Source organism: Petaurus breviceps, unplaced genomic scaffold, assembly GCF_028583685.1.
Source record: "Petaurus breviceps papuanus isolate PSGF00001 unplaced genomic scaffold, PetGlider_PUasm1.0 175, whole genome shotgun sequence".
Classification (NCBI taxonomy): domain Eukaryota; kingdom Metazoa; phylum Chordata; class Mammalia; order Diprotodontia; family Petauridae; genus Petaurus; species Petaurus breviceps.
The window spans coordinates 18403450-18416709 of record NW_027185764.1 but is presented as its reverse complement, the minus strand read 5'-3'; the positions used below and the strand labels follow the sequence as shown (position 1 = coordinate 18416709).

Genomic DNA, 13260 nt, shown 5'->3' with positions numbered 1-13260 from the left:
TAGGATAGTGCCTCCAGTGCCCCCAGGAGCAGAGCTCAAGTTTAAAAGTCACCAAATGATCTGAAAAAGGAGTAAGAAACAAGAAAGAGCTCTGACTATAGAAAGCTACTATGACAACAAGTAAGATCCACAGACAAACTCAAAAGAGGACAACAATGTCAGAATGTCTGCAGTTGATGTCTCAAAGAGAGATATGAATTGGTCTCAGATACAAAATATCCTCTCAGGAGAGCTCAAAAAGGGTCTTTAAAAATCAAGCAAGATAGGTAGAAGAAATTGGAAAAAGAAATGAGAGTTATTCAGGAGAATTATGAAAAAAGAGTCAACAGGGGAGGCTAGGTGGCACAGTGAGTAAAGTGCCAGCCCCAGAGTCAGGAGGACCCAAGTTCGTTTCTAGCCTCAGACACTTAACACCCACACAAAAAAAAACTAGCTGTGTAACCTTGGGCAAGTTATTTAATCCCAATTGCCCTCCAAAAGGGCCAAAAAAAAAAGAGTCAACAGTTTGGAAAAATGCAGTAGCAAGCACCCTAGCATACCCAGGATGGCTGCTAACACAGGTTTTTAGATCTGATTCTCTAAAGGAAAGCAACTCAAAATGGGTTAACAATCTTGCTTTAATCAAAAATATATCATTTACCTAGTTCAGGGGGAAAAGGTCAGTACCCCAAACTTTAGATAATGCAAACAGAAGTTAAAAGCAGACAAAAAATACAAAGAGAGAAACAGATCAGCAGACAACCTTCCAGCTGTCTGACCATTACATCCATACCTAGTCAGTTACCAGAGAGGGAAGCACCAACATCTGGGTTTTCAAAGCCAGAGGGCTCGATGGCTGCCCAGAGTCTCATCTGGTCAAATCACACAACTCTTCTCAAAGTGAGCCCCACAGCAAAACCTCACATCAGGGTATATATAGCCTTCTCCTGTATCAGAGATCATCACAACCCTCTTGACTCACTGCCCAATCACAAAGTAACAAGGTGTGGGCATTCCTGAAAAACAAGCCTCCCTCCACAAGCTCCATGTGACTGCATTCAGCCTATTAGGGGGCAGAGTATATTTTCAAATAAGTGACTCTGAGTCACTTAAGTCTATCAAGGGGCCAAGGGGCAGGGAAGATCTTAAGATTCCCATTCCCATAACAAAAAGGAAGCACAAAAATTGGCTAAAGAAAACAACTCCATAAAAAATAGAATTGGCTAAATGGGGGGAAAAATCCACTGAAGAGAAAACTTCTTTAAAAGTAGAATTGGCCAAATGGAAAAGGAGGTACAAAAGGTAACTGGAGAAAATAATTACTTAAAAATTAGAATTGGGCAAGTGGAAGCTAATGACTCTATGAGACATCAAGAATCAGTCAAACAAAATCAAAAGAATGGAAAAAATAGAAGAAAATGCCTCATTGGTAAAACAACTGACCTGGAAAACAGATCCAGGAGAGATAATTTAAGAATTATTGGAGTACCTGAAAAGAGCCTGCACAGCATCTTTCAAGAAATTATCAAGGAAAACTGCCCTTATATCCTAGAACCAGAGGGTAATCATTGAAAGAATCCACTGATCACCTCCTGAAAAAAATCCCAAAATGAAAACTCCAAGGAATATTGTAGCCAAAGTCCAGAATTCTCCAGTCAAGGAGAAAATACGGCAGGCAGTCAGAAAGAAACAATTCAAATAGCAAAGAGCCACAGTCAGGATTACACAGGATTTAGCAGCTTCTACATTAAAGGATAAGGGAGAATGGAATATGATATTCCAGAAGGCAGAGGAGCTTGGATTATAATAAACAATCAACTACCCATCAAAATGAGTGACATCTTTCAGGGGAAATGATGGACATTTAATGAAATAGTAAAACTTTAAAACTTTCCTGATGAAAAAGCCAGAGCTGAACAGAAAATTTGATCTTCAAATTTAAAAATCAGGAGAAGCATACCAAGATGAACAAGAAAGAAAAAAATGTTATTCAATAAGATTAAATTGTTTATATTCCTACATGGGAAGATACTTGTAACTCTTGAGAATTGTAGCTCTATTAGGGCATTAGAAAGAGTTTACATAGATGGAAGGTATAGGCTTAAGTTAACTTTGATGTGATGATCTGAAAAAAAAGAAAGGGTAAAAAAAGGATTGTACTGGGAGAAGAGGAAAGGGAGAGGCAGAATAGGGTAAATTATATCACATGAAGAGTCAAAGGGGAGGGAAAGAAGAGAGGGAGCAAGCACTGTTTCAGCCTTACTCTCATTGGATTTGGCTCAAACAGGGAATAACATAACCACTCAGTTTGGTATAAAATTTTGTCTTACCCCTTAGGGAATTAAGAAAGGAAAGAGGAAAGAAAAGGGAGAGGGGGGTTATACAAGGGAGGAGAGATGGAGGGAGGTAGTGGTCAGAAACAAAACTCTGGTGAGGAGGGACAGGGTGAAAGGAGAGAGAAAACGAGGGGTGGGGAATAGGATAGAGCAAAATATACAGTTAGTAATTATAACTGTAAATGTGAATGGGATGAACTCTCCCATAAAACAGAAGCAGATAGCAGAATGGATTAAAAACCAGAATCCTATAATATGTTGTTTACAAGAAACACATTTGAAGTAGAGAGATACACACAGAGTAAAGGTAAAAGGCTGGAGCAAAATATATTATGCTTCACCTAAAGTAGAAAAAAAAAAAAGGAAGGGTAGCAATCCCGATCTCAGACAAAACAAAAGCAAAAATAGATCTTATTAAAAGACATAAGAGGGGTGGCCAGGTGGAGCAGTGAGTAAGAGCTCCAGCCCCAGAGTCAGGAGACACGGGATCGGTTCCAGCCTCAAATACTTAACACCCACACAAAATAACTGGCCGTGTAACCTTGAGCAAGTTACTTAGCTCCAATTGCTTTAAAAAAAAGACATAAGAAAGGAAATTACAACCTACTAAAAGGTACCATAGACAATGAAATAATATCATTTCTAAACATATATACACCAAGTGGTATAGCATTCAGATTCTTAGAGAACAAGTTAAGGGAGTTACAGAAAGAAATAGACAGTAAAACAATACTACTAGGAAACCTCAAATTCCCCCTCTCAGAACTAGATAAATCTTTTTTTTTCATCTTGGATAAAATATACAGAACAAAGTTTACTAGACTTTAATTATTTCCCTTGGCCCCTGCAATCTAGTTCTATAGATTGGTAATTGGCTGCAGTCAACTGTACCAGACCAGCTTTGGGACATTACAGAATAGGTCTTCCTGCATTAGAAAGATTCAAGTTTTCCCAAATATTTAAAGAAATAATCACTACCTCCCCAGGAATATCATCCTCAGCAGAATTGTAAATGGACTACATCTTTCCTATGTCAAGTGCAAGGTGGATGAGAAGAAAGCAAAGTCTAAGATACTCTCTCTACATAATAGTGGGCTCACCAGGGAAAGAAACTTTGCTTATATGAAAAGGGAGTTTTAGAACCCTGTAGGAGTCAACACATTCATGTCTCTTGGCTTGACATTATGGATTCATGGAGGTTTTCTTTCCTTCCATCACTGGAAAATCCATCTTAGATGATTTGAAAGCTGCTCGTTCTTCTGCAATTCTAGTAGCCTAAACCCAAATGAGCTCCACTGGTGATGGTTTCTGAGTACCTCTGTAGGACTGTACACTGAAACCTGAGTGGGATTTCTGAAAGGTTCTTGGTCCAAAAAGGCTCCATTTTTCAGATGAGGTTTTGTTTCCATCTCCACTTCCACAGTCCATGTTGTTGGACATCTAAGCCAGGTAAGGAAGTAGAAGATCCATGAGTAAACCAGCCTCTAGACTTTTGCTTGGAAGAAGAATGGAGTGTCCTACTTGGAGAAGACTAAATTGAAGCAATCAGTCTATTTTCTTTTGCCTTTTCTCCATTTTGTAACTTCAGTTTATGAACTGCCTCTGCCACAGGGTGATATTTGGTTTCTTCTGTGGTGAAGCCTTAATGGGGAATTTATCCCATGTCTGTCAACCCTGCCTGCTGCTCAGAGTGCTGGATGCTTTCTTGTGTCTGTTTTGTAATTAGAGAATTCATGATGACATGTGTAGTCTTGGCCTTCACTACCAGGGCCTTGTGAATTTGGTCACTGGAACCTGAGGGGGTTATGGAGAAACTATTTTCTCTTTCCTCAGCCTTGGAAAGATGTTGGTACTTCTGATCTGGGATGACCAACTTTTCCCACAGAACCTTACTGCACATGTCAGATGAAGGTGGTTATCATTGGTGTGCAATCCTTCTAGGGCATCATCATAACTGAATGCCCATACATTCCAATTGCTAAAGACATCTTGCCTAGAAGTCCACCTTTACTGTGCTCAATGTCAGGCAAATTTGGCTATCTGGGTGATGCCATGAAAGACTGTGATCCAGGTGTTTCTCTAGATAGATATCCAGAACTCTGATTCCCAGCTGAGTTTCTGTGAGGGGCGGGGCAGAGGGGGGGAGGATATGGAGGAAATCAGGGAAAGAGACTGTCTGCAACCTGATACTCTGCCATGAACAGGAAGCTGAGACTAACAAGGCTCCAGGCCCCCATCACTCCCTAAGCACTGAAGAATGGGGTAAACTGAGGCCATGACACAAGTAGCACAAAGACTCAAATGGACCTCAGCTAAGAGAAGTAGAGTGAAGCACCTAGCTAGATAAATCTAACCAAAAATAAACAAGAAAGAAGTTAAGAAGGTGAATAGAATTTTAGAAAAGTTAGATATGATAGACCTCTGGAGAAAATTAAACAGGAATAGGAGGGAATATACCTTTTTCTCTGTGGCACATGGCACCTACACAAAAACTGACCATATTTCAGGGCATAAAAAACTCCTAGTCAAATGCATGAAAACAGAAATATTAAATGCGTCTTTTTTCAGATGATGGTGCAACAAAAATTACGTGTAACAAATGACTGGAAAGACAGACTAAAAATTATTTGGAAACTAAATAAACTAATTCTAAAGAATGAGTGGATCAAACAACAAATCATAGAAACAATCAATAATCTCATCAGAGAAGGACAACAATAAGACAACATAGCAAAATTTATGGAATGCAGCCAAAGCAATTCTTAGGGGAAATTTTATATCTCTAAATCCTTACATGAATAAAATAATGAGTAGATCAATGAATTGGGCATGCAACTAATTAAGTTAGAAAAAGAACAAATTAAAAATCCCCAATTAAAAATACTAAATTAGAAATTCTGAAAATCAAGGAGAGATTAATACAATTGAAAGAAAACTATTGAACTAATAAATAAAACAAAGAGCTGGTTTTATAAAAATCCAATAAAATAGGTAAACCTTTGGTTAATTTGATTTGAAAAAAGAAAGAAGAAAACTAAATTACCAGTATCAAAAATGAAAAGGGTGAATTCACTACCAATGAAGAGGAAATTAAAGCAATAATTAGGAGCTATTTTGTTCAACTGTGTGCCAATAAATTTGATAATCCAAGTGAAATGAATGAATATTTACAAAAACATAAATTATTCAGATTAACAGAAGAGGAAATTAAATACTTAAATAATCCCATTTTAGAAAAAGAAATTGAACAAGTCATCAATGAGCTCTCCAAGAAAAAAAAATTTTCAGGGACAGATGGATTTGTAAGTGAATTCTATTAAACATTTAAAGAACAATTAATCCCAATGCTATAGAAATTATTTGGGAAGATAGGCAGAGTCCTACTAAATTGCTTTTATGATGCAAATATGTTGATGATACCTGAACCAGTAAGGGACAAAACAGAGCAAGAAAATTATAGATCAATTTCCCTAATGAGTATTAATGCAAAAATTTTAAATAAAATATTAACAAAGAGAGTACAGCAATTTATCATGAGGGTGATATACTATGACTGGATGGCATTTATACCAGGAATGCAGGGCTGGTTTAAACAGTAGGCAAATTATCAGCATAATTGATCATATCAATAACAAAACTAACAGAAAATATATGATAATCTCAATAAATGAAGAAAAAGCTTTTGAAAAAATATAGCACCCATTCCTATTTAAAAACACTAGAGAGAACAGGAGCAAATGGAGTTTCCTTAAAATGATAAGCAGCATCTATCTAAAGCCATCAGCAAGCATTATATGTAATGGGATAAGCTAAAAGCATTCCCAATAAGATCAGAAGTGAAACAAGAATGCCCATTATCTCCACAATTATTCAATATTGTACTAAAAATGTTAGCTTTAGCAATAATAGAATAAAAATAAATTGAAAGAATTAGAATAGGCATTGATATCACTCTTTGCAAATGACATGATGGTATTCTTAGAGAATCCTAGAGAATCAACTAAAAAGCTACTTGAAACAATTAACAACTTCAATAAAGTTGCAGGATATAAAATAAAACCATATAAATCATCATTATTTCTATATTTTACCATCAAAGTCCAGCAGCAAGAGATAGAAAGAGAAATTCCATTTAAAATAACTATAGACAATACAAAATATTTGGGAGTCTACCTGCCAATCCAGGAACTTTATGAACACAAGTACAAAACACTTTTCACACAAATAAAGTCATATCTAAGCAAATGGAAAAATATCAATTCCCCATGGGTAGGCTGAGCTAATATAATAAAAATGACAACTCTACCTAAATTAATTTACTTATTCAGTGCCATACCAATCAAACTACCAAAAAAATATTTTGTAGAACTAGAAAAAATAATAAAAAATTATCTGGAAGAATAATAGGTCAAGAATATCAAGAGAATTAATGAAAAAATACTCAAAGGAAGGTGACCTAGTTGTACCATTGTAAATCAGCAAACATCAAAACTATTTGGTACTGGCTAAGAAATAAAGTGGTGGATCAGTGGAATAGGTTAGGTACACAAGACACAGTAGCCAATGACTATAGCAATCTACTGTTTAATAAACCTAAAGGCTCCAGCTTCTGGGGTAAGAACTCAGTATTTGACAAAAACTGCTAGGAAAACTAGAAAATTGTATGGCAGACTTATAATCAGGCAGGTATAGACCAACATCTTACTCCTTATACAAAGATAAAGTTGAAATGGGTACATGATTTAGACATAAAGGATGATACCATAAGCAAATTAGGAGATCAAGGAATAGTTTACAGTCAGGTCTATGGGCAGGGAAAAATTTATGACTAAACAAGAGATAAAGGACATAATGAAATGCAAAATGGATAATTTTGATTACATTAAATTAAAAGGTCTTTGCACAAATACAACCGATTCAACCAAGATTAGAAGGGAAACAGAAAGCTGGGAAACAAGTTTTTATAGCCAGTATCTCTGATAAAGCCCTAATTTCTCAAATATATAGGAAACTGAGTCAAATTTATAATAATACAAATCATTCCCCAATTGACAAATGGTCAAAGGATATGAACAAGCAGTTTTCAGATGAAGAAATTAAAGCTATGGGGGCTGCTAGGTAGCGCAGTGAGTAAGGCTCTGGCCCCAGAGTTGGGAGGACCTGAGTTCAGTTCCGGCCTCAGACACTTAACACACACACACACACACACACACACAAACTAGCCATGTAACCTTGGGCAAGTTACTTAACCCCAATTGCCCTCCAAAAGACCAAAAAAAAAAAAAAAAGAAAAGAAAAGAAATTAAAGCTATGTATAATCATGGGAAAATGCTCTAAATCACTATGGATCAGAGAAATGCACATTAAAACAATTCAGGTACCATCTCACATCTACCAGAGTAGCTAATATGACAGAAAAGGAAAATGATCAATGTTGGGGAAGATGTGGGAAAGTTGGAATATTAATGCGTTGTTGGTAGAGTTGTGAACAGCTCCAATCATTCTGAAGAGCAATTTAGAAATATGCCCAAAGGGGTGTAAAACTGTGCATACCCTTTGATCTAGCACTACTGTATCTTACTAGGTCTGTATCCCAAAGAGGTCATAAAAAAGGGGAAAGGATTCACATGTACAAAAAAAAAATTATAGCAGCTCTTTTTATATGGTGCCCAAGAATTGGAACTTGAGGAGATGTCAATCAATTGGGGAATGGCTGACCAAGTTGTGTTGTATGAATACAATGAATATTATTTTCCTGCAAGAAATGATAAATGGGGGGATTTCAGAAAAACCTGGAAAAACTTACATGAACTGATGCTGAGTGAACTGAACTTAACCAGGAGAACATTGTATGAAGTAACAGTAACATTATGCAATGATTAACTATGATAGACTTAGTTTTTCTCAGCAATACAATGATCCACGACAATTCCAAAAGACTTGTAATGGAAAATGCTATCCACATCAAAAAAAGAATTATGAAGTCTAAATGCAGATTGAAGTATACTATTTTCATTTTTTTTGTTTTTTCTTTCTCGTGTTTTTTTCCTCTGTTCTGATTCTTCTTTCACAACATGACTAATGTGGCGATATGTTTAACATGATTGTGCATGTATAGCCTTTATCACATTGCTTGCTATCTTGGGAAGGGAGTGGGGAGAAAAATTTGGAACTCAAAATTTTACAAAAATGAATGCTGAAAACTATCTTTACATGGAATTGGAAAAAAAAAATAAAATGTTATTAAGGGAAAAAAAAAACAGGGGACAATATTTCTTCTGTAATTTGTCTCAACAGCCAGACTCTGCACATTCTTAGCAATGCTCTTTGTGACCAATATAGTTTGGTTCTTAGTAAGTGGAGAGATATATTATAGCAAAGACTCTTGTTCAAATGCAGGTTGGATTAGATGGCCTTCAATGTAACTTCCAACTCTAAGGTCCTGAACTTGACTTATGGGAGACTGAGGCCACCATGGCCATCCATCCAAAAAGCATAGTAACTTATGGGAAAAGAGACATATGGAGTATATGGCATGGTTGTAAAGAGTAAATGAGATATTATAAGTAACATACTTTGATAACCTTCAAGTGCCTCCAATTAAAAACAAAATTTAAAAACCCATAATGTCAGTTACATTTATTTTATTTCATTCCCCAACTTCTACCCCTATACCAGCGGTGTAATTGGGAAATGAGACCAGTACACAAATAACTTTTTGGCACATGTCTGTGTGTGCATATTTAGATTTACATGTTTACAAACACACACATATGTTTATATACACATACATGCATTTTAATAAATATTTACACACATACATACACACATGTTCATGGTTTTTATTTTGTTTTTAATTAGAGGAGTTCCATAGCACCTTCTTTTGCATACTATTTATCTGTGTATGGATGGATGAATGTATAATTTCTGTAAAGTACACATACACAGGTAAAGTATATACAGTTATCCCCTCCACATCTTGGGGGTTGGAGATATGGCTCCCTGTAATCTGGAAAATCTGTGTAAAAAATTTTGACCCTCTTTTTCTATTAAAGAAGAAGTCTGAATTTCTTTCTCTTTCTTTTATGGGTTGTAAAATTGTCAAATGTGGGTTAAGTATTTGGTCATAGGCTCTGTGTCTGTGTCGTAGGCTTCTGTGCTGGCCTTAGCATGTCATCTGTGGCTTCTTCAAAACTCCAAAATTTCCATTTAATTTCTTATACTGATCTAAGATATATAGAAACAGTGATAGGGAAAGTTGTAATGTGGAAGGGATAACATATAGAAGAATACTTTACTTGTATGTGGGTGTGTATAGACTTTATGATCTATAGAATTTCAAGGTGGGGCTTAGAGAGTGATCAGAAAAGACTTCTAAGTAACAATATTTGCATATCACTTCAAGGTTCACAAAGAACTTTACACATATTCTCACTTGACCCTCACAATGCCCCTAGAAGATATGTACTATTATTATACCCATTTTACAAATAAGGAAACTGAGGCAGACAGGTTTAAGTGACTTGCCCAGTTAGTTAAGTGTTTGAGGCAAGATTTGAACTCAAGTTTTTCTGAGTCTAGGTTTGTTGTACCATCTGGCTGACTTTGACTTCCTGGAAAAGGTGAGAGTTGAGCTGGAACTAAATGATGGGCAGTATTGTGATAGAGGGAGAGGAGGAAGGAAGACATTCCAGACATCTATAAAATTGACTGGGTTTGACTAGATGACTTTTATGATTGCTTCCTTCTAAATCTACAAGCCAGTAAGGCAGGGGGAAGGATCATGAGCAAAGGAAAGAGAACTGTTCTTACTTATGATCAATTCAACTCCAACAAGGCTTGGGGGATACAAAGATAAGGAAAGAAAAGTGGAAAACAGTCCCTATCCTCAAAAAGTGCACAATCTATAACCAAACAGATAAATACTTAGCAATCTGAAAAGGAAGAAGCCGTTTAGGTGGTGTAGTGGACTGAATGTTGGGAGCTGGAACCAGAAAGACCTGAGTTCAAATTCTACCTCAGATACTTTACTAGCTGTGTGACCTCGAGCAAGTCACTCCTCTGGGCCTCTGTTTCTTTATCTATAAAGAGGCTGTAAAGTGACCTTAAGGTTCCTTCCAGCTCTGAAGCAATGATTCTTTGTGAGGGCTCTAACATTGGAAAGATCAAGAAAGGCTGATTATAGGAAGGGATAACTGAGCTAGGTGGCATAGAGAATAGAGTGCCAGTCCTGGAGTTAGAAAGACTCATTTTCCTGAGTCCAGCCTCTGACAATTACTAGCTGTGTGACCCTGGGAAAGTCATTTCACCCTGTTAGCCTCAGTTTCCTCATCTGTAAAATGAACTGGAGAAGGAAATAACAAATCACTCCAGTATCTTGACTGAACAACACTACTCTGAACTAAGATTTGAAATAAACTAAGAATTGTTAGAGCAGAAGGCAAGGGGGAAATACATTCCAGGCATGGTGCATGTGCAGAAGTTCAGGAGGCAAGAGATGAAATGGGGGAACAGCCCCCACCCCTCTAACGCCAGGCATTTTGCTGCAGCACAGGGAAGGTAATAGATTTTTATCAGCCAATCTCCCTTTTGTTTTCAAAGCATAGTTCAAAAGCACAGTTATCACACACACACACACTTACATTTCTACTAGCCTTCCCTGACCACAGCATTTATCTCCCAGGCCCAGATGCTTATCCTAAAGCCACACATTTTAACACTTTAATTATGTCAATGCAGTATTATGGGCTGCTATCTCATTCTTTATCTCTCCAACTAGATAGCAAGCTCTCAGAGGACAGGAAAGGTGTCAAACTTTCTCAGCTCTTCTCTAGTTAATCCAGACCTGGCTTAGACTGCCTTAGCAGGTGCTTGACCCAATAACCAATACCTGCACCCTCAAGAGAAGGGCCTGAGGTTCCTTTTAGGGCCCAGGTTACTAGGGTGAAGATTAGTAAAATTTCAGATTTTTTACCTCTTTGGGCCTAGCTTCTGGTCCCACTCCCAAGCCTCCTGACACAATGCATCTTTCTATAAGTCTGGAGCTGGGGAGTCTATGACTAGAAGGGAGAGAGTTATATGGCTTTCTAGTCTTCTTCCACCTGCAGAAGAAATGCATAACCAAGGAAGCTATGGCACCCAACTCAACAAATGCCACCCTTTGGTCTTGAGCTCCCTCTGGTGCTGTGCTTCAGAAACCACCGAGGCAGCTCTGGGGGAAGAAAGCCTGGAAGAGGAGAGCAGGAGACTGAAGATTCCTGCCCCACTCAATGATGATAGCAATGGTTTCACCTGTACAGGGACATGTTCCCTGGAGCTCTTTTGTGTTCATAAAGGAGGTGACCAGCATTGAAGTTTATTATACCTCTTTCACAGAAGAGAAAGTTGGGTAAAGTGGTTTCCCCAAGGTCATTCAGCTATTTATTAAGAAATTTAAAGTTGGGCAGCTAGGTGGCACAGTGGATAGAGCTGGAGTCAGGAAAACCTGAGCTCAAATCCAGTCTCAAATCAGCCGTGTGACCCTGGGCAAGTCCCTTAACCTTATTTGCCTCAGTTTCCTCATCTGTAAAATAAGTTGGAGAAAGAAATGGCAAACCACTCCCATATTTTTGCCAAGAAAACCCCAAATGGGGTCACAAAGACTGAACAACAACATCAAAAGTTAGCCTCGTGCCTGAGTTTAAAGAAAAAAAAAACCTGGGTATGAATCCTGGCTTGGACCCTTACTACTTGTGTGACCTTGGGGAAATCACTTAGCCTCTTTGTTACCTCTTTTGTAAAATAAGGGTGTTATGCCAGATGACCGAAAAAGTCACTTCTAGCTCTAAATCTCTGACCCTTTTGAAATGAACCAAGACTATCTCTTAAAATCCTTCAGAATCCTCCCAGGCTCACCTCTTATTTTTGAACCCTCTCACCCCTATTACTTGATACTTACCTGTTAGGTATTTTGTATTTACTGACCCATGTATATTCTGTGTCTCCACATCACCCCCCAAATATAATAATGACAGTAATTTATTATTACAATAATTATTCTATATAATAATCAATCCATCATAATTATTATTGTTATTATTATTATAACTAGTATTTCTATAGTGCTTACAATGTATCAGGCACTGTGCTTAAGAACTTTACAAACGTCATTTCATTTGAGCCTCATAACCGTCCTGGTAGGTAAACGCTATTATTATACCCATTTTACAGATGAGGAAACAGGCAAACAGAGTTTACTTGCTCAAGGTCAGATAACCAGTGACTAAAAATAAATTTGAACTCAAGGCTTCCTGACTCCAGGCCTAGTGCTCTGTGCACTATGGCACCACCTACTGCCAAAATGCAAGATCTTTCAAACCAGGAACAATTTCATTTATTATTTCATGTCCTGATTCTGAAGATCTCCTGGCAAGATAAGGTACAGGACACTGAGGCTCTTTCTTGAGCTGAACTGCCAAGCATTCAAACTCGACAGTAGAGTATGTACCTTGGAGGGGGTGGCCACACTGCTCAAATGCCAAAAGTACGCTTGCCTAAAAGACTATTTTAAGGAGAACTCACACAGGGCAAGCACTCACATGTTGGTCAGAAGAAGTGATACAGGGACACTCTCAAGGTCTCTCTCAAGAACTTTGGAGTTGATTGTGTCACATGGGAGACACTGGCTTAGGACTGCTCAGCATGGCGTGCCCACATCAAAGAAGGGACTGGGCTCTATAAACAAAGCAGAAATGCAGTAGCTCAAAAGAAACATGAGATGAACAAATGTAGACATCTCCACTCCCAATGTTCATGTGGACTATTTGTCCCCAACCTGTGGTAGAGCCTTCCAAGATCATACTGGGTTGTTCAGTCACAGTGGGGCTCATTTTACCTTGACACCCACATAGTGATGCCATTTTGGTCCTCTTCAAGAACAAAGGACACTAAAAATCCCCTGGCACCT

At 37.7% G+C, this 13260-nt stretch overlaps 1 pseudogene; it reads right to left on the bottom strand.

Annotated features, from left to right (window-relative positions):
• Positions 1–3451: 3451 nt before the first annotated feature.
• On the bottom strand, positions 3452–4369 carry LOC138159052 (putative monooxygenase p33MONOX pseudogene; annotated as a pseudogene).
• Between the last annotated feature and the right edge of the window lie 8891 nt (positions 4370–13260).